General features: G+C 58.3%; 1 pseudogene; it reads right to left on the bottom strand.

Annotated features, from left to right (window-relative positions):
• Positions 1-17,068: 17,068 nt before the first annotated feature.
• LOC102141704 (uncharacterized) lies at positions 17,069-21,996 on the bottom strand (annotated as a pseudogene).
• Between the last annotated feature and the right edge of the window lie 2,527 nt (positions 21,997-24,523).

The following is a 24,523-nucleotide window of genomic DNA, read 5'->3' on the forward strand; positions in this document are numbered from 1 at the left end:
TCCATCTATTCATCCACCCATCTATCCACAACCCATCCACCCACCCATCTATCCACCCACCCACCCATCCATCTATCCATTCATCCACGCATCTATCTGCAACCCATCCATCCACTATCCACCCACCCACATCCACCATCCACCCACCCATCTATACATAACCCATCCATCCCATCTATCCACAACCCATCCACCCACCCATCTATCCACCCACCCACCCATCCATCTATCCATTCACCCACCCATCTATTCACAACCCATCCATCCACCCATCTATCCACCCACCCGCCCATCCATCCATCTCTCCACCCACCCACCCATCTATCCATTCATCCACCCATCTATGCACAACCCATCCATCCACTATCCACCCACCCATCCATCCACCATCCACCCACCCATCTATTCATAACCTATCCATCCCATCTATCCACAACCCATCCATCCACCCATCTATCCACCCACCCACCCATCCATCTATCCATTCACCCACCCATCTATTCACAACCCATCCATCCACCATCCACCCACTCACCTATTCATAACCCATCCACCCCATCTATCTACAACCCATCCATCCACCCACTATCCACCCACCCACCCATCTATTCACAACCCATCCATCCACCCATCCACCCACCCATCTGTCCATTTATCCATCTATTCACCCATCCATCCACCCATCTATCCACCTACCCACTCACCCATCCATCCATTCATCCACACATCTATCCACAACCCATCCATCCACCATCCACCCACCATCCACCATCCATCCACCCATGTATCCACCTACCCACCCATCCATCTATCCAGTCATCCATCCATCTATCCACAACCCATCCATCCACCATCCACCCACCCACCTGACCATTTATCCATTTATTCACCCATCAATCCATCCACCCACCATCCATCCACTCATCTATCCACCCATCCACGCACCCATCTATCCATTCATCCATCTATTCACCCATCCACCCACCCATCTGTCCATTTATCCATCTATTCACCCATCCATCCATCCATCCACCCACCCATCAATCCACTCATCTATCCACCTATCCACTCACCCATCTATCCATTCATCCATCTATTCACCCATCCACTCACCCATCTGTCCATTTATCCATCTATTCACCCATCAATCCATCCATCCATCCACCCACCCATCAATCCACTCATCTATCCACCTATCCACTCACCCATCTATCCATTCATCCATCTATTCACCCATCCACCCACCCATCTGTCTATTTATCCATCTATTCACCCATCCATCCATCCATCCACCCACCCATCCATCCACTCATCTATCCACCCATCCACTCAGCCCTCTGTCAATTTATCCATCTATTTACCCATCCATCCATCTATCCACCCACCCATCCATCCACTCATCTATCCACCTATCCACTCACCCATCTATCCATTCATCCATCTATTCAACCATCCACCCACCCATCTGTCCATTTATCCATCTATTCTCCCATCCATCCATCCATCCACCCACCCATCAATCCACTCATCTATCCACCTATCCACTCACCCGTCTATCCATTCATCCATCTATTCACCCATCCACTCACCCATCTGTCCATTTATCCATCTATTCACCCATCAATCCATCCATCCATCCACCCACCCATCTATCCACTCATCTATCCACCCATCCACTCACCCCTCTGTCCATTTATCCATCTATTTACCCATCCATCCATCTATCCACCCACCATCCATCCACTCATCTATCCACCCATCCACTCACCCATCTATCCATTCATCCATCTATTCACCCATCCACCCACCCATCTGTCTATTTATCCATCTATTCACCCATCCATCCATCCATCCACCCACCCATCCATCCACTCATCTATCCACCCATCCACTCACCCCTCTCTCCATTTATCCATCTATTCACCCATCAATCCATCCATCCATCCACCCATCCATACATCCATCCATTCACCCATTCATGTAAAAAATATTCATCAAATGCTTCTGTGCTGGAAGCACAGAGAGAATGAGACCAAAAATGTCCCTGCCCTTCTGGCGCTCACAGCCCAGGTGGGGAAGATGAATACATGGTAGGTAAATAGGCAGGTGACACAAACAATACCAACCAGGTTACTAGGATCTCATTTCACAAAAGTAAAATAGGATACCGAAGTGGTGAGGGGTGGGGACAGCAGTGGGGGTGGGGGAGTCCCCTGTAGGGAGGGGACCCTGGAGCTGCTATCTGCAGCACCGGCAGCTGTGGGGATGAAGGGAGGACGCTCCCGCCTGGGGAAAAGGCTTTGGCCAGGGAGGCAGGCAGAGGATGGCGCCTGCGGCTGGAACAGGAAGGGTGAGGGAGGCACTAGGCGGGAAGAAGGGCTGTGGAAGCCCTGGAGAGTCAGAAGGAGGAACTGCCAGGCCCTGCTCTGCGGCATGCGTGGGCGAGGGAGGGGAGCCGCCCCTTATCTAGGGTTCGATGCACCACGTGACCCCGAGTTCGCTGGCAGCAGCTCAGGCCAGACTTTGTGTCCTCCGTTGTACTGACTCCTCCCACATCCCTTCCAGGGTCTGTCCACCCGGATGTGAGACCTTGGGGGTATCCAGGGCCTTCCCTCTGTGCTGGAGGAGGCATGGGGAGACCTGAAGCCTTTGAAGGCCCCAAGATGAATCCCTTTACCTCAACTAATCCGGGCTCAACGGCACAGGGGGGTGGCCCTGGCAGGGTTGAGGGAGCCCTCACCTGGAGAAGGAGCCACCAGGCCAGCTAATCCCCACCAGACGATTAGGGCCTGATCAGGTTTCCAGATGGACCGCTGAGGCCCGGCTTTCCCAGGGCCCAGAATGTGTGCGGGACCTTGGAAGACCAAGGTACTCTCAGGATCATTCAGACCGCGCTAAGTGCAAAGAAAAAGGAGATGGCTCCGTCTCCAAGTGTCCAAAGGGCAGTTAACTGGGATTAGCCCCCACAGCCCCAGCTGGCTCACTCTGCCTGCCTGCTCCCTGCCTGGTCTACCTCGCCCCGGCCCCACCCCGCCCTGCCAGGACCTCGGCTGGGGGACTCTGTAGTTATCTGGACCCCTCCAGCCTCCCCCTCCCTAACGGAGCCTCATCACGGATGAACACGTGAGTGCCTTCCCAGGAGCGGGCGTGTAAGCCGCACATGCTGTTTTCTCAAATGTCAAGCGATCTCTCCTTTGGCATCGGATAAAACAGGAGCGGGGCCTGTCCTCTTTTCCATCTCCGGGAGCTGGTTTCATACTTGGCTGCCTCTGGTTTGGGATTTTCAAGGCACTTGTCTGCAGGGCTGCAGGTAACATCCTAGGAGGGCTGGGGGCCGGCAGGAGGCCTGGGGGGACAGAGCCGTAACCAGCTTTCCCCTCCCTGGCCTCCAAAGACCCCTTCCTCTGCCCCCAAGAATGACACCTGGCCCGCTCAGCCCCACTCCCCGGCTGTGTTTAGTCTTCCAGATTCAGAACTTTTGAGGCGTGGTGCTTTGGCGTGTGTGAGGCGTGACTCGGCCATGCAGAAACGCACCCAGAATTCACATTGAACCAGGCTTGTCCCACGGTTTCCTGTAGGAGCTCCTTGGGCCACCAGAAATCCGTGTTCTGTGCACAGCTGGGGACCTTGGCCCCACTCAGCTCCCGGGGCCTGGGACGCCTGGGCCTGCGGACGCCCGGGGAGGGGGTTGTTAGCAGTGTGACCCCAGGACCATGGGTGCAAGCTCAGGAGGGAAGTGGGTGAAGAGGAGGGAGGGGCAGGCCAGGGCAGGAAAGCGGGGAATGGAGGGAGGGATGAACCTGGGGGAGGACGAGGCTGTGGTCAGGCTACAGCAGCAGTGCACTGACCCTCTGGACCTCAAGGGGACACTCGGGTGAACATTCCCAAGCTCACACTGGGTCACACCTTGCCCAGGCAGCCGCCTCCCCACCTCAGCAAACCCTGCTCTCCACCGCAGGTGCCAGCAGGACACAGAGCCACCGGATCTGAGGGCGCTGGGCTGTGCCACAGGCCTTCGACACAGCTTTGGCTGCCTAGCAAGGAAAAGACAAGCTGGGCCATGCGGGGTGTGACTCCTGCAGGGGCAGCCGCACATCCCAGGACAGGGCACCATGTGTGCAGACACAGACCCGCGGCAGGTGGCAGGGATGCCTGTGGCGTTTCACGTCTCATCACCTTGGAGAGCAGGAGGGGGCCGGTGGGCCTGCCGGCACAAGGACAGGACATCCTGCAGGGAAGACGCAGACACAGACCTAGTGAAGGAGACAGCCACGTGGTGTGTGTGGCAGTGGGGCAGAGTACGCGGGCCTCACCGCAGCAAGCAGCAGCATGCATGCAGGGCAGACCCCACCAGGGTCTGTGGCTCTGTTCTGCAGACAGCCTGCTGTCATCGTCACCACTGTGAAGGATAGGAGGGGTCCTCCCCATGGCCCTCCCTGCAGCCCCAGCTCTGAACCACACCTTGCAAAGGCCCAGCGAGCAGACCTGCCTCCAGGGCCCGCACACCCAGGGCAGCCTCTCCAGCCGCTGAGGGTTCACCCACCCAGCCGTCCAGGACGGACACCCACAGTGGGTGCTGGGGGACCATAGTGGGTGATCAGGGAGGGGCCCCAGCATGGGGCAGGTGGGGAACAATTAAACGAGTATTTGCAGCCGCCTCTGTGTGAAGGAGGTGCTGGGACGCGCTCGGAGGTAAGCGCACACTCGGAGAGCCGCCTCAGCCACGCAGCAGCTCAGCAGCAGAAACAGGCGGGAGGCTGAACGCACACGTCCACTTCCTGGAGGAACAAGGCCCCGGGCAGCTGCTCCTGCAGCGACCAGAGGCCTGCCTAGGTGCGGTCACTGAAAATTGTCACATTCTGCTGCAGGACAAACACAGAGAGCTTCAGAACAGGAGAACTCCTCAGTCTTTGGGCAAGCCGTTCAGGTGACCAAATGGAGGCTCAGAGAGGTGACAGCTAACCCAGGGCCCGTGCCAGGCTCAGCATGGCAATCCACACCACGTCACACCACACCACACACACACACACCACACCATGCGGCACCCGGTAGGTGAAACTCGGCTGAAGCAGGACACAGATCCCCCAAAGTGCTCCCACATCCCCCGGAGACACCTGGTTCAGTGAGACATGACCCTGCCTGTCACAGCGACGTCTCTGCAGGCCAAGCTTTGTCTGTAACCTGCTCTCCACGCTACCAAAACGGCTCCTGCCACCCCAGAATTCAGCGGGGACTTGGGGAAATATTTGGAACACCTAGGCTGTTTTTAAGTCGAAATCGCAGTTACTTCCTTCTTTTCTCTCTGACCTTCTCTGTAGCGTGCAGACATACTCTAGATGAATCCATTGGCCTGCATCGGCGGGAAAGTGGTTAACCCACAGCCAGGCCGGGCGCGGTGGCTCACGCCTGTAATCCCTGCACATGGCTCACGCCTGTAATCCCTGCACCATGGGAGGCCGAGGCGGGTGGATCACGGGGTCAGGAGTTTGAGGTCAGCCTGGCCAACATGGTGAAACCCCGTCTCTACTAAAAATACAAAACTTAGCCGGGCGCGGTGGCGGCACCTGTGATCCCAGCTACTCACGAGGCTGAGGCAGAAGAATCGCTTGAACCGGGACCCGGGAGGCAGAGGTTATGCTGAGCAGAGATTGCACCATTGCACTCCCGCCTGGGCAACAAGAGCGAAACTCTGTCTCAAATATGTAAATAAATAAACCACAGCCAGGTGCTCGAGGCCTGCAGTCTGCCAAGGGGTCCAGGAGGGAGGGGGATTGGAAGAAGCCCTTGGGTGGCAGCCCTGACACTTGTTTTTTTGTTTTTGTTTTTGTTTGTGTGTTTGTTTTTTGAGACAGAATCTCTTGCTCTATGCCCAGGCTGGAGTGCAGTGGCCCCATCTCGGCTCACTGCAAGCTCCGCCTCCCGGGTTCCCGCCATTCTCTTGCCTCAGCCTCCCAAGTAGCTGGGACTACAGGCGCCGCCACCACGCCTGGCTAATTTTTGGTATTTTTAGTAGAGACGGGGTTTCACCGTGTTCACCAGGATGGTCTCTATCTCCTGACATCGTGATCCACCCACCTCGGCCTTCCAAAGTGCTGGGATTACAGGCGTGAGCCACCGCGCCCGGCCCGACACCTTGTTTTGAAAGAGCTCGTCCACAAGCACTCAGAGCTCGTTCCGCAGTATTTTTCATTCGCAGCCCCATGTTTTGCTCATCCACGTCTCCAACTGCCAAGCAGAGGCCGTGGCCCCTGTGAGTGTCTCCCACGGCCACGGCCACGCTGGAGAAGAGGAGCTCGAAGCCTCAGTGTTCGGGCCTTTCCTGACGCCCCAGCCATTCAAACCCCAGGCAACCTTGAGAACGCGCCCTTGCCGGACGGCTGAAACGCTCCTCGAACTTGTCCAGCGGCAGTACAGGAGTCCCCAGCCTGGGCGGGGTCCCAGCCCTCACCCCTTTGAACAACATCAACACGGTCACGTCCGGTCACCTCTCCATGCCTTGGTTTCCTCGGCTGGGAAGTGGAGCCCACAGAGGCTGCCTTTGGCTCTGGGAGGCCTGAGGGCTCTGCGTTTGGGCTCTGGGAGGCCTGTATTTTCAACCACTGAAGACCCCTCCTCCTCTCCCCCTCCTGCCCCCTCCTTCCCTCCTCCTCCCCCTTTCTCCTCTCCCCTCTACTGCCTCTTCCCCCCTCTTCCTTCCTCCTTCCCCTCCTCCTCCCTCCTCCCCCTCCTCCTCCCTCCTCCCCCCCCACGATCCTCCCCCTCCTTCTCCTCCTCCCCCTCCTCCTCTCCTTCCCCTACCCCTCCCCTTTTTCTTCTTTCCCCTCCTCTCTCTCCTTCCTCCCCCTCCTCCCTCCTCCTCCTCCTCCTCTTTCCTCTCCCTCTTCCTCCCTCCTCCCTGTCCTCCTCTATCCTTCTCCCTCTCCCCCTTCTTCTTCCCCCTCCTCCTCTTTTCTTTCCCCTCCCTCTCTTCCCTCTCCTCCCTTCTCCCCCTTCTCCTCCCTCCTCTCCATCTCCCTTCCTCCTTCCTCCCCTCCTCCTCCCCCACTCCCCTTCCTCCTCCTCTTCCTCCTACCCCAGTGTTGTCACCGTCACCATCATCTCATCATCACCGTGAAGCACCTGGGCCACCCAGCACCCCGTGTGTGAAACACGGGTGGGGCTCCCACCTGTCACCCCTGGCCGGAGCCCTGATGTGAAAGGAGCTGATTTGTCACTTTCCACAGACAGAGGAGACCCCAGGTCACTTTGCAGCCAGGCAGGGAAAGCACGCGTGACTGGAGTGGTCCTGACCCCACGAGCGTCGCTGAGACACAGGCTGGGAGGGAGTGAGCAACCTGAAAACAGAGATCTCCTCTCCCACTGGAACAGGGCCTTATGCTGGGCAAGGGCATTGGAGTCCTGGGCGCCTGCCCTGTGCTGGCCCCTCATGTGTACATAACCCGGCACCGGCGTCTGCTTTCATCCCCACTGCTTTCATCCCCACTTCACAGAAGGGAAACCAAGGTGTGGAGAGGTTGTGTGGCTCACCCTGGGTCACATGGCCAGTTCGCGGGGGCCCCAGCCTGCAGTGCCCTCCAGGCTCACCCTGGGTCATGCAGCCGGCTCTCGGGGGCCCCGGCCTGCAGTGTCCTCCAGGATTACCCTGGGTCACAGGGCCAGCTGGCGGGGGCCGTGGCCTGTGGCGACCTCCAGGGAAGTGGGGCCCTGTGGGTGGGATGGAATGAGGGTCTGGGATGGGGTGAGACCTCGGGCAATTGTGGGAGGAGGGGAGTGGGAGTCAGAGAGAGGCACCAGCCAGCTGTGAGGGGTGAATCGTGTCCCCCAAAAAAGACGCACTGAGTCCTGGCGCCAGCATGACATAATGTGGTCTTACCTGGAGACGAGGCCTTCACAGAGGTGATTAAGTCAAGATGAGGTCATCAGAGGGGCCCTAACCCGGCATGACACGTGTCCTCACAAACGGGAGCTTGGGACACAGGCACGCGGGGTGAACGCCGGGTGAAGACCGCAGCAACGCTGTTGCTAGCCAGGAAGCTGCCGGGAGCTGGGAGGGCCTGGCGCCTTCCGGAAACTCCTCAGGCTGGTGCTGGGGACACGGAGGTGGGTCCCACAGGGAGGGTCTGCTCTGGAGGGGCACCAAGCAGGGGAGAGAGGACAGAGCAGAAATCCGTGAGGGAACTGCACGCCGACCCCAGGCCAGACCCCAAATTTCACAAGGAGACACACGTCGGGGACGCCAGAGAGGCAGCGAAAAGTTCCCAGACACTCAGCAGAGCCCACAGGCTGCCCAGGAGCAGAGACCCCAGATCCCAGATGTTCACGCCACAGAGGCAGAGAGGGAGAGGAGGCACTAGGGCGCCTGAGGCTGAGAGGGGCACAGGGACCAGCCTGCCCGCCACGGGGCTGGACCTCACCTGCACCTGTGCCCTCAGCGTGGAGGCAGAGACCAGGAACCTGTCTAGGGAGAACCAGCAGCCTCCCCAGGGGACCTGGCACCCCCGTCCACCCCTGCGTCCTGGCAAAGCCCCCACAGGGTCACCCTAACCCCCTCGAAGCTGAGGGCTTCAAAACCCACGCCTGCCTGGAGAGTTCTTGCCCACTTTCTCATGTGATGTATTATTTAAAAAAAAAAAAAAAAAAAAAAAAGGCCAGGCGCGGTGGCTCAAGCCTGTAATCCCAGCACTTTGGGAGGCCAAGACGGGTGGATCACAAGGTCAGGAGATCGAGACCTTCCTGGCTAACACAGTGAAACCCCGTCTCTAAAAATACAAAAAACTAGCCGGGCGAGGTGGCGGGTGCCTGTAGTCCCAGCTACTCGGGAGGCTGAGGCAGGAGAATGGCGTGAACCTGGGAGGCGGAGCTGGCAGTGAGCTCAGATCCGGCCACTGCACTCCAGCCTGGGTGACAGAGCCAGACTCCGTCTCAAAAAAAAAAAAAAAAAAAAAAGCAAAACGGTGTAAAGGATATTAGAACTGAGGTCTGGCCCCCAGAGGGTAGTGAACACTAAAGGGAAAAAGAAAATGATGATCAAAATCATTTTACGACTGGGACAATATAGTGAGACCCCATCTCTGTAAAAAATAGAAAAATTAGCTGGGTGTGCTGGTGTGTACCTGTAGTCCCAGCTCTTCAGGAGGCTGAGGTGGGAAGATCACTCAAGCTCAGGAGGTTGAGGCTGCAGTGAACCAAGATCACACCATTGCACTCCAGCCTGGGTGACAGAGCCAGACCCTCCCTGTCTCAAAAAAAAAAAAAAAAAAATCATTTTGGTTGGAAGAAGGTAGCTGATGAAAAGTCCTAATTCAGGTTGACTACCGAGATGGCCCCGCTGGGCGCCAAGCCAGATTCCCCACTGGAGCCGCCTTTCTCCGTGGTGTGGTGTCCGTCGCAGTGGCAGGTCACTGCCCGGGGGACCAGACCACCCAGACCATCTCCAGGGTTTCTGGGAAACCACAGAATGGGTTGTTCTGGGGGTACAAGACCCTGGGTGCTGCCACAGGGCGGGAAGAGGGAGGAGTGGGGTCCCGTGGAGCCTGTCGGCTCCCCATGGCCCCCCAGCTCCTGGCTTCCTCAGCTGTCTTTGTGGCAAGTCAAAGCCCATAGGGTTTGCTCCCCAGGCTCCTGAACCAACCTGAAATCAACAGGAAGCCCCAGAGCTGGGCGGGTTCCTCTGGTTTCAGATGCAGCCAGCGGCCACTGCTGAAGTAGAACCCTGCAGTGATGCGGGCCTCAGACTGGCTCAAAGGACTGAACCACAACCCAGGCTGCAAAGGTCATTCTGTGAGAATCCATAAAGTCCTCACCCAGCATCCCCTGGGCCTCAGCCCTGACCTGTCCGCCAGGTGCAGGCCGGCCTCGGAGCCCAACCTCGCCCAGCAGGCCTGGTCCCCATCCTGGACCCTCCCCTGCTCCCAGGATCCTCCCAGCAGTCATCTGATAGGCTGCCTATGCCCATTCTACAGATGAGGAAACAGGCCCAGCCACTGAACTCAGCCACAAACCTAGGAGGTGAGCGAGCTGAGCCTCTCGGCCAGGTTAGGGTTAGACACTGACTCAGGAGGGTTACACCCTTCCCAAGCCACAGTCTTCTAACAACCTGGCATTCTGATTGACGAGACACTTGCAAAACAGCACCCTGAGGACTCACATGTGAGACAGGCGGTGTCCTCAAGCTGAGAGGGCCTGAGCTCACTGCCTCCGTTCAGCCTCCCTTTTTGGGTCTCAGTTCTTTCATCTGTAAAATAGAGCATGTGAGATGCTCTAGACAAACCCTGTGACCCACCTCAACTGAGTCAGATCCTCATCGAATGCTGGTTGATGATCCAGGTGAGCCTGTTTTCACACCTGTGCATTGTCTGAGACGGGATAAAAACCCAGAGGTCCAGCTCTCAGTGTGGTTGCAAAGAGACTCAGCAAGATGCATGGGGAAGATATTGAACAAATATCACTAGTGCTTGGAAGGAAGAGGGTCTTGAGCCCAGCTTACAATCCCCTAGGCCATGAGGCCTCGAGTGGAGACCATGTTTGAATCATCTTCATCTCCCCAAGGCCTGTACAGGGCCCAGCATATAAGGGCTCAAAATATTTGAGGTAAAAAAACAGTGGGGAAAAACATGCTTTCCTAAAGATGTTGTCTCCAGCCACATACCAGCATGTCTAACGTTCCACTGTTAGAGCTGCTTCCCTTCCCCAAAGGGCTGGCAGAGTAGGAGGGTTTAGTCCATTTACGTTTATTGTAAACATCAAAATAGTTGGATTTAAGTGTGCCATTTTGCTACTTGTTTCCTATCTGTATCATACATATGTTTGTTCTTCTGAGTTTTTTCTTCTTCTTTCCTGCCTTCTTTGGTGTTAATCAAATATCTTACATTATCAGTTCTCACAGTGTAACCTGGGGACCCTTGAGGCATCCCGAGACCCTTTCAGGGGAATCCATGGTGTCCAAACCATCACATGCATATGAATAATACTAAGCTGTCGTTTGTCCTTTTGGCTCTCATTTTCTCATTGGTCTAATGCAAACACAGGTACAAGAATCCAACTGCTCTCTTGCAAGTTCAAACGTTAGAGAAATTTGCAAAAATGCAAAAAATTTTATTTACTTTGTACTTTGGAGAAAATAGTTCTTTCTTTAAAAATGTTATTTATGTCAATGTGTCATGGGCTTATTATTGTTAATAATTATTTTACTGAGATTTAGCAAAAAATACTTAGTTTGTCTTCCCATTTCGGAGATGAGCACACAGCAGCTCCCCTCCTTCACCTTGGTGTGACCTTGGGCTGAGCTGGCTTTCAGCCTTGGCCTCAATCCTTGATTCCAGGACAGAAGTGCTCTCTCTGCCCATTTGGCCTCTTCTGGTCTTGGCAGGAAAGGTCCTTGCTGACACCTCCCCTCCCCACCCCCAGTCTGTAGGAGGCCATGTGGGCAGTCCAGCCAGGATGGCCAGGAGAGCAGGATGTTTTTTTGGAATCGCATCCCAATTGGCCAGAGGCAACTCCGTTTTGTCCAGAGAACCCTTGGCTCCATCTCCCTGGAATCCTGCCCCTCTCTGAAGCTCAAGTCCAGGCCTGGAGGGGCAGCCAGGAGTGAGCGGGAAGGCTCTGGGCCAGGCGCGTGGCCTGGGAGGGGCTGCAGGAGCTGACTCTGGAAGCTGGAGGCCCGGGGGCTCTCTCCACGTCAGTTCCCGTCTTAACTTCCAGTAGCCCAGGACAGCCCTTCCCATCGCCATCCCACGGACAAGCCTGGGGTGTCCAGGCCCTGGGACTGAAGGTGCAGCCCTGTCCAGGTCAGGCAAAGCCTTCGCAGCCCTCGCAGTCCCAGCTCCCCCCAGTCACCCCTGGTGGCCCCAGGCCTGGCCATCTCTGATGGCTTTCGAAGGACAGAGGTGAGAGTTGCAGGAACCCCCAGAGACCCATCCCTGGGCCCACCCTCCGGAAGGCCAGGGTATCCCCTTTGATGAGACCAGCAGTGTCAATCCTCATGGGCACCTGAGGACCCCAGGGCCTGACACCGGGCCCAGTCAGCACAAATGGGCTGCCCACCACTGTCTGGGTCTATGATCAGTGCCCCCCGCCCAGGGGCCGCTGCCCACCCCTCGCTGCAGCTCCAAAGATGGAGGGTGCTTCCTGGGTCCCTGCCAGTGGCTGGTAGAGGAGGCCACTATCTCAGCAGCTACTTCCGAGGGCAGGCTGGGCCTCCACCCCTCAAAAACTCACCGTTTCCCAAGCTCCCGCAGGATATTCTGGAGCCCTTTGTGTTTCTCCTGAGTTTCTGCTTTGGAAGTGCTGCCTGATATTGTGAAAAACCCAACACAGAGGAACCCAGGAGCCACGGCCTCCAGCCAGCTCCAGGCTGGCCTGCCCCCTTCAAAAGGGGTGGGGGACACAGCCAGGGCGGGGCCCGGAGCAGTTCACGGTGGCGGAAGGTCTCTGCCAGCGTCTCTGCACCCAGGCCCTCCTCCAGGAGCACTCGCCCAGGCCCCTGAGGCAGGCGGACGATGCAGGGGCTTCTCTGCAGGGACTCTGGGGAGCAGCAGCCCTGGGCACAAGTCCCCCGCCCACTCTCCCCTGTCCCACCCCTCCAACCTCAGTGACTCCACAGTGAAGGTGGGGGGCCTCGTTATGCAGCCTGGCCCAAGAACAGATCCCCTGTCCCCATCAAGAAACACCAAGCAGTGGGATCCAGGTGCAAGGCTGTCCTGAAACAGCCACAAAGGGGCTCCCATGGCTCCTGCCTGCAGGGACCTAAGGGCCTCTAAGTGGTGACCAACCTACAACCAGCTCACGAGGAATGATGCTCCTCAAGGTACGCCTGGATGACAGACAGCCCCCCACGTCCCACCCACCTGCCGTCTCTGAAAGGGCCCCGGGAGCCGCTGGTGGCCTCTGGCTGGGAGAAGACCCTGCTCATACTAAGAGAGAGCCAGGCCCCATGAATCCACAGTCCGCAGGCCAGCCTCAGTCTCTGCAACCTGGGGACAGCCCTCCCTGTCCCAGGAGCTGTGGTCATCAGGTGCGGCGCCCAGGATCAGGACAGGGGCAGCCCCAGCCCCCTTTGAACCCTCCTGAGGTCCTGTCTGTCCATCACGGCCAGAGCCCTGCTTGCAGGAGGGGACCCCCAGGCCCGTGTACAGGGCCCGGCCATGCCCACCAGAGGCTTCCTGATGTGGCCAGAGCTGCCGCCTCCTTCCTAGTGGACACAGATGCTCTGGGGAGGACAGGCCACCCTGAGCGCTGGGGACCCTAAGCCTTGGATGGGAAGGTTCCCAGCTGCCTTGGAAGCAGGGACCTGGCTGTACTCATTGGGGTCTTTTCAGCACAAAAGCTGAAGAATTCCTTGGGGGGTGATGGTGGGAGCCTGAGGCGAGTCGTGGGGAAGGGACCCCACGCCAAAAACAGTTAATTCAGGGAAAGGTGGTCGGAGAAAGGAAAGCTGAGCCCCTGTGGGGGGTAATGAGGTAGCTCAGGACCCCACCACGGCCAAGGGCTTCAGGCTGCAGTGTCCTGGAGGTGGACGTGGGTGCAGGACAGCTGGTCAGGGCAGGGTCTGGGTGCTGGGCACGCCTCCTGCCCACGGCAGAGGAGTCCTCAGACACCGCGCAGCCTGCGGGGCAGGGGGAGCTCCCACAAGGGGCTGCGTGCCTGACATCCCCCTCTACCTCCGCTCAGCTAAGCTCGGGCGTGGGGGAAGGAAGAGGAGAGCTTGGAGCTCTGTGAACGGAGGCAGCTCCTTGCCACCTGCCCAGAGGGGAAGGCCTGCCGGCTTCGGGGCTGCATCGTCTGACTCTGTCGGACAAACACCCGCTGGGCTTCTGCTGGGGGCCTGGCCTCTTCCAGCAATTTGTAAATCCGAGCTCATCCGAGGCTCAGGAACCCAGGAACCAGGCACTCTGCTTCCTTCCCATGTGACGGATGCAGCTGCTGAGGCTGGAGACCCCCGAGACTCCCCAACACTCCCAGCATCGATGGAGACCCTGAGACTCCCCAACACTCCCAGCATTGGACAGAGACCCCCGAGACTCCCCAACACTCCCAGCATCGATGGAGACCCCGAGACTCCCCAACACTCCCAGCATCGATGGAGACCCCCGAGACTCCCCAACACTCCCAGCATCGATGGAGACCCCCTGAGACTCTCCAACACTCCCAGCATCGATGGAGACCCCCCGAGACTCCCCAACACTCCCAGCATTGATGGAGACCGACCCCCGAGACTCCCCAACACTCCCAGCATCGATGGAGACCCCCCGAGACTCCCCCAACACTCCCAATGTTGGACAGAGACCCCCAAGACTCCCCAACACTCCCAGCATTGACGGAGACCCCAAGACTCCCCAACACTCCCAGCGTCGACGGTGACCCCGAGACTCCCCAACACTCCCAGCATCGATGGAGACCGACCCCCGAGACTCCCCAACACTCCCAGCATCGACGGAGACCCCAAGACCCCCCAACACTCCCAGCATGAAGAAGCCTGGGCGTTGGCTCCAGGGGGTTCTTGCCCTACGCACCACACCCCCTGCTCAGGCTGGCTAGTCCTCAGGGGAATAAGAAAGCATCGTGTCCACCCCAAGACCCAGCGTTCCCAGAGGGCCGGGCGCCCCGGGCCTGGTGAGGAAGGGGCACCCACGGAGGCTGCTGGGAGCTTTCAGGGTGAGGGGGATGGTGTCCGCGACGGGACGCCCAGCCCAGGTTTCAGGCTGGGATTAAGGGCCCTCCGGACCCTCCTAGAATTTTAGGAGAAGCACGAGGGGGTGGGGGCATTTCTCTCTTCTCTTACGAGATCTGGAGGAGACTTCAGGCACCGCACTGTGGCCCCCACAACAAGCCGAGGAACAAGCCTGCTCACCCCCAAGAAGGCCATGCGGACCACCCACCGAGGGTCCTAGGGGGCTATGGACTGAATGTGCCTCAAGCTCCTGCTCTGAAATCCTCACCCCTAAGGTGCTGGTGTTCGGAGCGGGGCCTTGGGAGGGGATGGGGTGAAGCCCTGTGGATGGGTTAGTGCCCTTACAAAAGGGGGCTTCAAGAGCTTCCTCACCCCTTTCCCATGTGAGGACGCGCCAGAAGACACCGTCTATGCCCCAGGAAGCCCTCAGCAGACGCTGAACCTGCCGGCGCCCGGGTCTCCACTTCCAGCCTCTGGAACTGTGAGCAGTGAATTCCTGCTGCTTATGAGCTGCCTAGTGCACAGTCTTCTGTTCCAGCAGCCAGAGGGACTAAGATGAGGTCCCACAAACTCTGTGTGGAGATGGCCCCATAGGGGCTGTGTGGCCATTCTGGGCCCAGAACGCACCCCCTGCCTGGCCCCCCACTTCCTTCTGGGACCCACCTCGACCCCTCATCCTTGAGTCTAGGAGGACCAACCCTGCTGCATCTCAGGTGGGCACCTCCACAGATCTGGCCTACCAGAGGACCAGCGACAGCCAGCAGTGAGCAGGAGGCCCTGGGAACCCACCCGTGCTGCCCGGGCTGTCTTCCAGAAACACTGGGAGTGAAGGAGGTCACACCTACTTTGCACATGGAATGCGGGTGCCTCCCCACAACAGAAGCCATCCCAGAGGGCAGCAGGACAGAGAGGGAGGCAGGGTGCAACCGTGGCTGAATGTCCAAGTCCCTGGATCAGGCCGGACCTGAAGCTGCATGTTCACCCAGACTTTGCAGCCCTGTGACCCAAGCGTTCTCACTGAGATTGACTGAGTTTCCGTCACTTGCAGGCCAAAGAGATCCAGAATCGGGAGCTGCCCACTCCTGCCCAGCCCGCCCTGCAGGACTCCCCTCAACCTCTTCCTGACATGCACGGTGGCCAGTGACGCCATGCCCACACTCCAGCCCCCCAGAGAACACATTTCCTTTCTCACTGTCTACACTGCCCCTAGGATCAGGCATGTGGAGGGCCCTGGGGAAGGAGCCCTGGGCATGGAGCCCAGGAATGTGCTCTGCCCTTCCCGGGCCTGTGGGGCTCAGGCTCAGCTCTCTCCAGCACAGCTGCAAGACCCTGAGTTCCAGGAGAAGCAGCCCAGACCTGCAGCCCCGTGGGCAGCTGGCACTGGACATCCTACCCCAGGGGCCTCGGAAGGAGGGGGCTGGGCTGGGGTGGGCACATGGGCTGGAGACAGAAAGGCCTCTGCCCCACCAAAGCTCTGCTCCAGCCAGGAGTCACCCCAGGAAGCGGAGGTCAGCCTTCTCCCTCCTCCCTCCTTCCTCCCCCCTCCTCCCTGGTTGGCCCATGGGCTCGGGACTTGGGAGAGGAGAAGGGGGGCCTGGGAGGAGGGAAGGTGTCTGTGCCAGAGCCTGGTCCTTGCACTGAGGCCGCTGACAGATGGTGTCAGGGAACCTGGGTGCACGTCAGCACCTGCTGTCAGCAGAAGGCAATTCTGCTGAGGGCATTCAGCTGCCGGGTGGGCAGGGCCCGTCCATTCCGGCGTGGACCCCGTGTATCTGGATGCTGCTCCTTGACTTTGGGGAAGGGGGTCAGGGACGGGGAACACCCTTGGGGCATGGAAGCAGCACCCCACCTCCACATCTGGCCTCCTGCCTGGTGGAAAATATCCCCACAGTGGGGGCATCTGGTTGGCAGGGAGTTGGGCAGGGCACGCCCCAGGGGATGTCCCTCAGGGCACGTGAGCCAGCCTGACCCCAGGACAATGGAGGGGAATCTGCCCACTGGGAAACTGAGGCCCCGCAAGGCTAGGCACACTGGCTAGCGAGGCCATCCACGGGATAGGAGCGGCCCCTTGGACCTTCCCCTGCCCCGTGACTCAGTGTGCCCTGGCACATCCGTGTGCCCTGGCACAGAGCCCCCGGCCCAGTCCCCGCTCCCCAGGGGCGGCCGCTGCTTTCTTCTCGGCCCTGGCTCGGTTCACAAACCCTTTTCACTGTGTGCCCAGCCCCAGCCAACAAGGGCTTATTCAGCATCGGCCTGTGTCCTGCTGCTGGGGAGGGCAGGGCTGGAGCGGGAGGAACATTTGTGTAACATGGAAGGCATGCTTCTCTCAAAGGGCAGGAGAGGCGATTCCCAGAGAAGGACACCCAGGGAGGCCGGCCGTCAGTGACCAGACACCTGACCTCACACGCCGGCAATGATGCGCACATCAGACCCAGCTCGAAGCTGCTCCAGCCCACCCAGCGGACGGCACCAGCGCCCAGCAGCAGCCAGCCCCTCGCGGATGCAAGAAAGAGGCCTCAGCCCTGGGCGGGGGCTGTGCGGACGCTTCTGAGGTGCGTGCAGGTGCCTGTCATCCAGCAGGAGCCCGCAGGTGGACAGCATGGGGGCCACACACCTGGGGACCGGGCAAGGGTTGTGGAGCACCGTGGGACACCCCACGGCAGAGGACACAGCGTCAGGGCACATCCGCATGTGGACAGCAGGACAGCAAGAGTCGAAATGGTACTATGAACAAGTTGCAGAACAGAACGGCCACGAACACATTTTATCTAAACACGGCGCATGCCATGTGTGTGCATGTGTGTGTGCGTGTGCGTGTGTGTGTGTGCATGTGTGCATGTGCATGTGTGCGCGAGGGTGTGCGTGTGTGAGAGGGTGTGGGAGGGTACATGCGAGGGTGTGTGCAAGTGTGCGTGTGCGAGGGTGTGCGTGTGTGTGTGCATGTGCAATAGTGTGAACTGAAGCCACTGGGCCTCTGGTCAAGGCAGATGGGGCCACTCCCCTCCAAGCCTGCTCGGGAACTAAGCCCAGGGATGCATTCCCACGCCCAGGACTTGTTCCAAATGCTCCGCGGGAGGGAGGTCGGTCCCTGGAGGCAGAGATCGTCCTGCCGCTGCTCATGTGAGGACACGGGGAGGGACTGGACCCTCAGACCAGGTGGGGAGGGCCCCTCATGGGGCTGGAGTTTGGCCACCTGCCTCTGTACATGTGTAGCAGAGGAACGCCCTTGCTGGGCCCGCTGAGGAGGAGACAAACTCTAGAGGGTGGTGACCTGATTTGTGAATGGCTGAGCCATCTGATGAATGAGTGGCCCTTCGTGGACCGTCCAGCTGGTGGGTTTGGGGCTCAGAAGCCACACTGAGCCACCCCAGGAACAAGCACGGCCCCTGTGGGGGTAGAGAAGGCAGAAGGAGGGGCACCTCAGTTCCAGGCTTGGCTTGGAAATTAAGAGGTGTCTGGACCCAACCTCTCCTCCCCTCCATGCTCCACCAGCCCTCGCTGTCCTGCACCCGTCCTGTTTCCACAGCGAGTCCACACACGAAGGTCAGGCACTCACTCTGGGCCAGGACTTGTGCCGGGTGCAGGCAGCACAGCTGCGTCGATGCTGCCCTGTCCTCAGGGACTCTCCTGGGGAATAGAGGCCTCCCTGCCACTCCCCGTGCTGTGCCGGCAAACGTCTAACAGTCAGCAACCCAGGAAGACCCTGACTCGCAGCGACTGCCGCTTCCCATGGTGTAAACGCTGCCACCACAGCCGTCTTCACGCTGCCCCTGTGATGTCGCTGAACATGGCCCTGCAGAATAGAGTGTGGTGGCTCCCAGGAGCTGGCAAGAGGCAGCTCCACTCCCCACCACCCCCTCCCATTGCTCTGTGATTCTCCTAATGGGGGAAACTTACATCATGACCCGCCCAGCGTAATAAGAGAACACTCCATCCCTGACTGTATCTGGAACTTCTTCAGCATTTTATTGTGGAGCCCGGCACCTCCGCCTGGATTCTACGGTTAACATGGGCTCATTGTCTTCACCGTAGACCCGTTCACCGCTCCGTCCCTCCACCCCTCCGTCAACCCATCTCACTTTATTGGACGCGTTTCACAGGAAGTTGTAGGCATCATTATATTTCCACACAAATACTTCAGAAGTATTAACTAGAGTCCAATATCTGTCAACAGTTCTCTTGTTTTAGGTAGAATTTACAGTGGAATTCACAGATCTTAACGGTCCCGCGAGCTGAGTTCTGAGAAGTACACACACCTGCGTCTCCCAAACCCTCACCGGGAATATTGTCAGCCCCTGTGGAGCCCGGAGATTTATCAAAGACCTAAAAACAGAGAACTCGTCACAATCCCACTGTCCCAGTAAAGAGATTTATCAAAGAACTAAAAACAACTCATCCAGCAATCCCACTGCTGGGCAGCTACTCAGGAAATGATTACATCAAAAAGACACCTGCACGTGTTCATTCATCACAGCACTGTGCGCAATAGCAAAGAGATGGAATCAGCCTAGGGCTCCACCAACAGACGGCTGGAGAAGGAGAATGCCGTGCATATACACAACGGGGTACTATTCAGCCACGAAAAAGTGTAAAATCGTGCCTTTTGCAGGAACGTGGATGGAACAGGAGAACACAGTGCCAAGTCAAACAATTCAGAAATGGGACACAGAGCACGTGTCCTCACTTTTACTGGTGGGAGCTGAATGATGGGCGCCCGTGGGTGGACACAGAGTGGGGAACACTCATTCACGGAGACTCGAGAGGGCGGGCGAGGGATGAGAAAGTTCCTGGTGGGTACAATGTACACTGTCTGGTGATGGCCACACGGACAGCCCCGACGTCACCACTACACATTGTTTCCATGTAACAAAACTGCACCTGTACCCTTTATATTTACATATAAAAAATAGGCCAGGCACAGGTGGCTCACACCTGCAATCCAAACACTCCAAGAAGCCAAGATGGGAAGGTGAATTGAGCCTAGGAGTTCAAGGCCAGCCCAGGCAGCAGAGTGAGACCTCGTGTCCACCAACAATAAAAAATTTGCCATGCGTGGTGGCACGTGCTTGTAGTCCCAGGCACTTGGGAGGCTGAGGCGGGAGGATGGCTTGAGCATGGAAAGTTGAGGCTGCAGTGAGCTGTGATTGCCCCACTGCACTGCAGCCTGGGCGAGACAGCAAGACCCTGTCTCAAAAATAAATTAATTTAAATAAATAATAATAATGATATAACCACTTTAAAAAGCAAAAAAAAAAAAAAAGACAATATTGTCATCAACCTAGACATGGTCTAATATGGTAGCTATTTATGTTTACACTTAAAGTCATTAAAATTAAATAAAATTTAAAAGCCGGCTCCTCAATTGCACAGGCCACACTTCCTCAATTACATGGGCCACACTTCCAGGGCTCAGCAGCCACATGTGACCAGTGACCACCACGTGGTTCACACAGACACAGGCGTTCCCACCACCTGACCGGTGATCACCACATGGCTCACACAGACGTGGGCGTTCCCACCACGTGACCAGTGACCGCCACGTGGCTCACACAGACACGGGCGTTCCCACCACGTGTGACCAGTGACCACTGCGTGGCTCACACAGACACGGGCGTTCCCATCTCCATAGACAGTCCCACTGGACATGCTACCCTGGGAAGTTTCCACAGACCACATTTGGTGTTTAAAACTGGGCTTTCTTCCTCCGTGTGGCCCAAAGCCTTTTTAAACGGCTCTTGGTGGTGCGCTGAGCCCCATGCACCAGATGGTTTCCCGTGGCCTGTGGGTGAAGGTGGAGCTGAGGAGGAACTCGTGGGTCCCAGGGGAAGACCTTTCCCTCACTCCCTGGTGAGAGGCCTGGTGTCCACAGGCTCTCCAAGGCACCTCGCACGAGGGACGCCTGGATCATCCATTGGCAACATGGGCGGCAGGACCGGGGCTTTGACAGCCAGTCGGCCGTGTGAGGACCACAGCATGAACATCTCGAAACTTCCTGGTGACGTTCTGACGCCATCGTGCATTTTTCATGCAAGACGAATGGTTTGCCGTGCATTAGGCTTCCTACGTGGGCCCAATCCTGACGCAGCAGCATGGGATCCCTGCAGTATTTCAACCCCGTAGAAATAAATCACAGGGTGCAGATTGCAAGCTGTCAGTTATGCGTTCCAGGCAGCCCTGGAGAGCCGCTTTCTTGCAGGGAGGCTGCTGCCCCGGGAAGGAAGCCCCTTCTGTCCTCAGGCACCATGGCGCCCTGCTCTGCACTCCCTCCCGAACACCTGTGGGGCCTCAGCCACGCTGCCTGGCTCCTCCGAGCACCCGGATCACGGGGAGGAGGGACGAGGTACCCCTGGCCTGTTGGCTCCCATTACTCCTGGAGCAGAGTCCAAATTCCTCAACGAAACCCACTGAACCCCGCTGGGAACACCCTGGGATCCGCTGAGCCCTGGGGCCTCCCCTCCTGCACCCCCAACCCTCAGTCTGTACCCCTCAGAGACTCCCAGGCAGGGAAAGCTCACTCTTCCCTCCTCCAGCCTTCACCAGGCGTGTTTCCTCCTAGAACACGGCTGCACCATCGTGGGCAGACCCTGGAGCTCCGTCAAGGCCCAGGCACCACATGTGCAAGCATTTAAATATAGCCGACCTGGCGGATGCCCTAAGGCAGGCAGGGCCCGGAGCTCAAGAGAGGCCCACGCACTGTGGGTCCTGGCGTTAAATACCACCACTCTGGCTGACGCCCCGTGGAACGCACAGTTTAAATATCACCGCCCCGGCTGATGCCCCGTGGAACTTGCAGAGTGGGCTCCGTGCTCCCGCCTTGACGGACTTCACACCAGCCTGGACGTTCATACTCAAGGTTAGGAATCTCTGCCTCCTGACAAAACACAGCCACACCCCCTGCCTCCCTCCGTCGCCTCCGGCTTCACCCTCATGGGAAGGGGGCTTCGGGCTCCTGCTGGGCCCGCACTCCGAGTGGCCATGCTGCATCCACATCCTGCACGGAGTGCCCTTGGCTGCCCCCACACCGAGCACAGCACCGCAGGCAGAGGACGTGGAAGAGGAAGACACGGAGTGCTCGTGGGACCTTTGGCGCAGGAGCTGCAGGAATCCCAGGGCCTTGGGGTACTCAGGATGGGGTCGCAAAGGCAGCTCAGGCCTCAGCTGAACTGGAGGGGAACACAGGACCCCTCTTGCTCGGGGCTAAGGGTGGCACTGTCCTCCCTGGGGCCTTCAGGCTCAGACCAAAGCCTCGGTCTTGTTGGGGTCTGGTGTGAATTGGAGCCATCCCACAGGTGGTGTCCAGAGCCAGCTCATAAGAGCTGAGCCTTCATGTCCTGGAATCGGGTGAGCTGGCCCATTATACGCAGCACTATTAAAATGAAATCAGCCAGGCGTCGGGGCTCATGCTGCAATCCCAGCATGCCAGGATACCGAGGAGGGGGGATCGCTGGAGGACAGGAGTGAGAGACCAGCCTGGATAACACAGCAAGACTTCATCTCTACAGATAAAAATATAAACCAGATCACGAGAGCAGGAGATCGAGACCATCCTGGCTAACATGGTGAAACCCCGTCTCTACTAAAAATACAAAAAAATCAGCCGGGCTTGGTGGCGGCGCCTGTAGTCCCAGCTACTCGGGAGGCTGAAGCGGGAGAATGGCGTGAACCCGGGAGGCAGAGCTTGCACCGAGCCAAGATCGCGCCACTGCACTCCAGCCTGGGCGACAGAGCGAGACTCCATCTCAAAAATCAATCAATCAGTCAATCAATAAGCTGGATGCAGTGGCGTGTACCTGCGGTCCCTGCTCCTCAGGAGGCTGAGACAGGAGGTTGAGCCCAGGAGGTTGAGGCTGCAGTGAACTGTGGTTGTGCCACAGCCCTCCAGCCTGAGTGATGGAGCAAAACCCTGTCTCAAAAACAAATTAAATCATAAGAACTTACAGAGAAGTCACTATAAACAGAAGCGCTGAACACAGCACTCGCCCCCGCCTCTCGCGGTGTGGCCCTGTGCGCTCCTCCAAGCTCCTGAGATTGGCCGTGTGTTGTGTCTGTCTGAGGCCAGGTCACGTGGGGTCACCGCAGGGTGCCCACCCCGGCCTGCAGTGTGTCCCCTTGGCAGCTCGAAGCCAGCCCCGGCGGGAGCATTTGCACCACAGGTACAGGCAGACACTCCCCATCTGGGCTCTTTCTTCCTTGGAGCCAGTGGTCACAGTCGCCAGCCCACTCCAAGCCACACAGGCCACGGCAATGGCAGCCTGACCACGTTCCCCCATTCCAGGCTGCCCTCCACGGAGACGGAGATGCTCCTTGCTGAAAAGCGCTGCTGGGTGGAGGAAATACTTGCTCTTAGGAAACCCACTCAGCCAGCAGTGGGGAAAAGCCGAGCTTCTTTTCTGTAGGATGTTTTCTCTTTTAAGTTCTTATCTGAAAGCAAAGAAGAGGCTGGACACGGGCTGTCTGAGGGCTTCAGCTTGCCTGGGTCCTGGGGCCTTTGGGCTTTGTACCTCTGACCCTCTGCTCCCTGTGGCCACCCACCTTGGACCCAAAAGGCCACGGTCAGCAAATGTCCCAACCAAAGGAAGAGGAGGTGGGGCTGGGCAGCTGCCGTGAGGTTGGGTGAGGCCTTGCGGCCACAATGGATGTCCCTCTCCAGCCTAGAGCTGGCCGGAGAGTGCTGCTGAGGCCAGCCCCGTGGCCGGAGGTGTGGGGGGCAGGGGCTGGAACAAAGGAGCAGCTGGGCTGGAGAGCCTTGGCCCTGTCCCCAGCGGCTTCCAGACACATCTCTGGCCCCGAGCTTGAGTGCCTTGTGGCCTTCCAGGGAGGCCGGCGCCCGCTCCCCCAGACTGGGCAGCCTCGCCTGGTCCCGTGGTCCTGGGGAAAGAAAGGCCTGGGCCCGGGACCCAGAGAGAGCTGGGGAATTGAAAAGGGATGCAGGCCCCTGGGAGCAGCTGTGGGGTGGAGGCGGGGTGTGGGGGCTGTGGCCAGCACTCGGTGGGCTGGGAGACGAGGGCTAGGGCTGAGGTTCTGGGGCTGGCAGACTGGGAGTTCAGAGCTGGAAGATGGACAGCAGGGCCAGCACTGGCTTGAGAGCAAGGCCCTGCCATCCTGGGGCTGGGCCGCTATGAGCCCTCAGGCTGTGTGTCTGGGAAGCTGGAGGTGGGGGTGTCCTAGGGATGGGGGACAGTGGGCTGGGCCTGCACCAGGAGACTGGCCGGGGCACCTGTCATAGGTAGGTATGTGTGGGTGGCAGTGCGGCTCAGCCTCGGGACACAGGAGGCCACACATGAGCCGTGACCTGCACGGGCACCCAGACCAAGCGGCCTGGGAGGTGTGGGTCCTCCCAGACAGGCATGAAGGCCCAAGACCATCTTCTTCCTGCATTTCCCAGAGTTCCTCTCACCCGGGGCCCGGGGAGTTCTTGTGGCCAGGAAGCATCATTCATTCTGCAGGGCAGGGCTGAGCACGGACTGCTGGGTTTGCAAAGGGAGTGACTGCCGGCTGCCCCCACCGGCCACAGGGTGGCTGTCGCCCTTCAGGGCTCCATGAACAAGTTTCCTCAGATGTGATGAGCTCCCCATCACGGGAGGTAAGCAAGAGGCATCCTCGGATGTGATGAGCTCCCCAACACAGGAGGTAAGCAAGAGGGGTCCTTGGATGTGATGAGCTCCCCGTCACAGGAGGTAAGCAAGAGGGGCCCTTGGACGTGATGAGCTCCCCGTCACGGGAGGTAAGCAAGAGGGGTCCTCAGACGTGATGAGCTCCCCGTCACGGGAGGTAAGCAAGAGGCATCCTCAGATGTGATGAGCTCCCCGTCATGGGAGGTAAACAAGAGGGGTACTCAGCCCTCTGTGGTGTTTG

The sequence above is a fragment of the Macaca fascicularis genome, chromosome 3, assembly GCF_037993035.2.
Source record: "Macaca fascicularis isolate 582-1 chromosome 3, T2T-MFA8v1.1".
NCBI classification, from domain to species: Eukaryota; Metazoa; Chordata; class Mammalia; order Primates; family Cercopithecidae; genus Macaca; species Macaca fascicularis.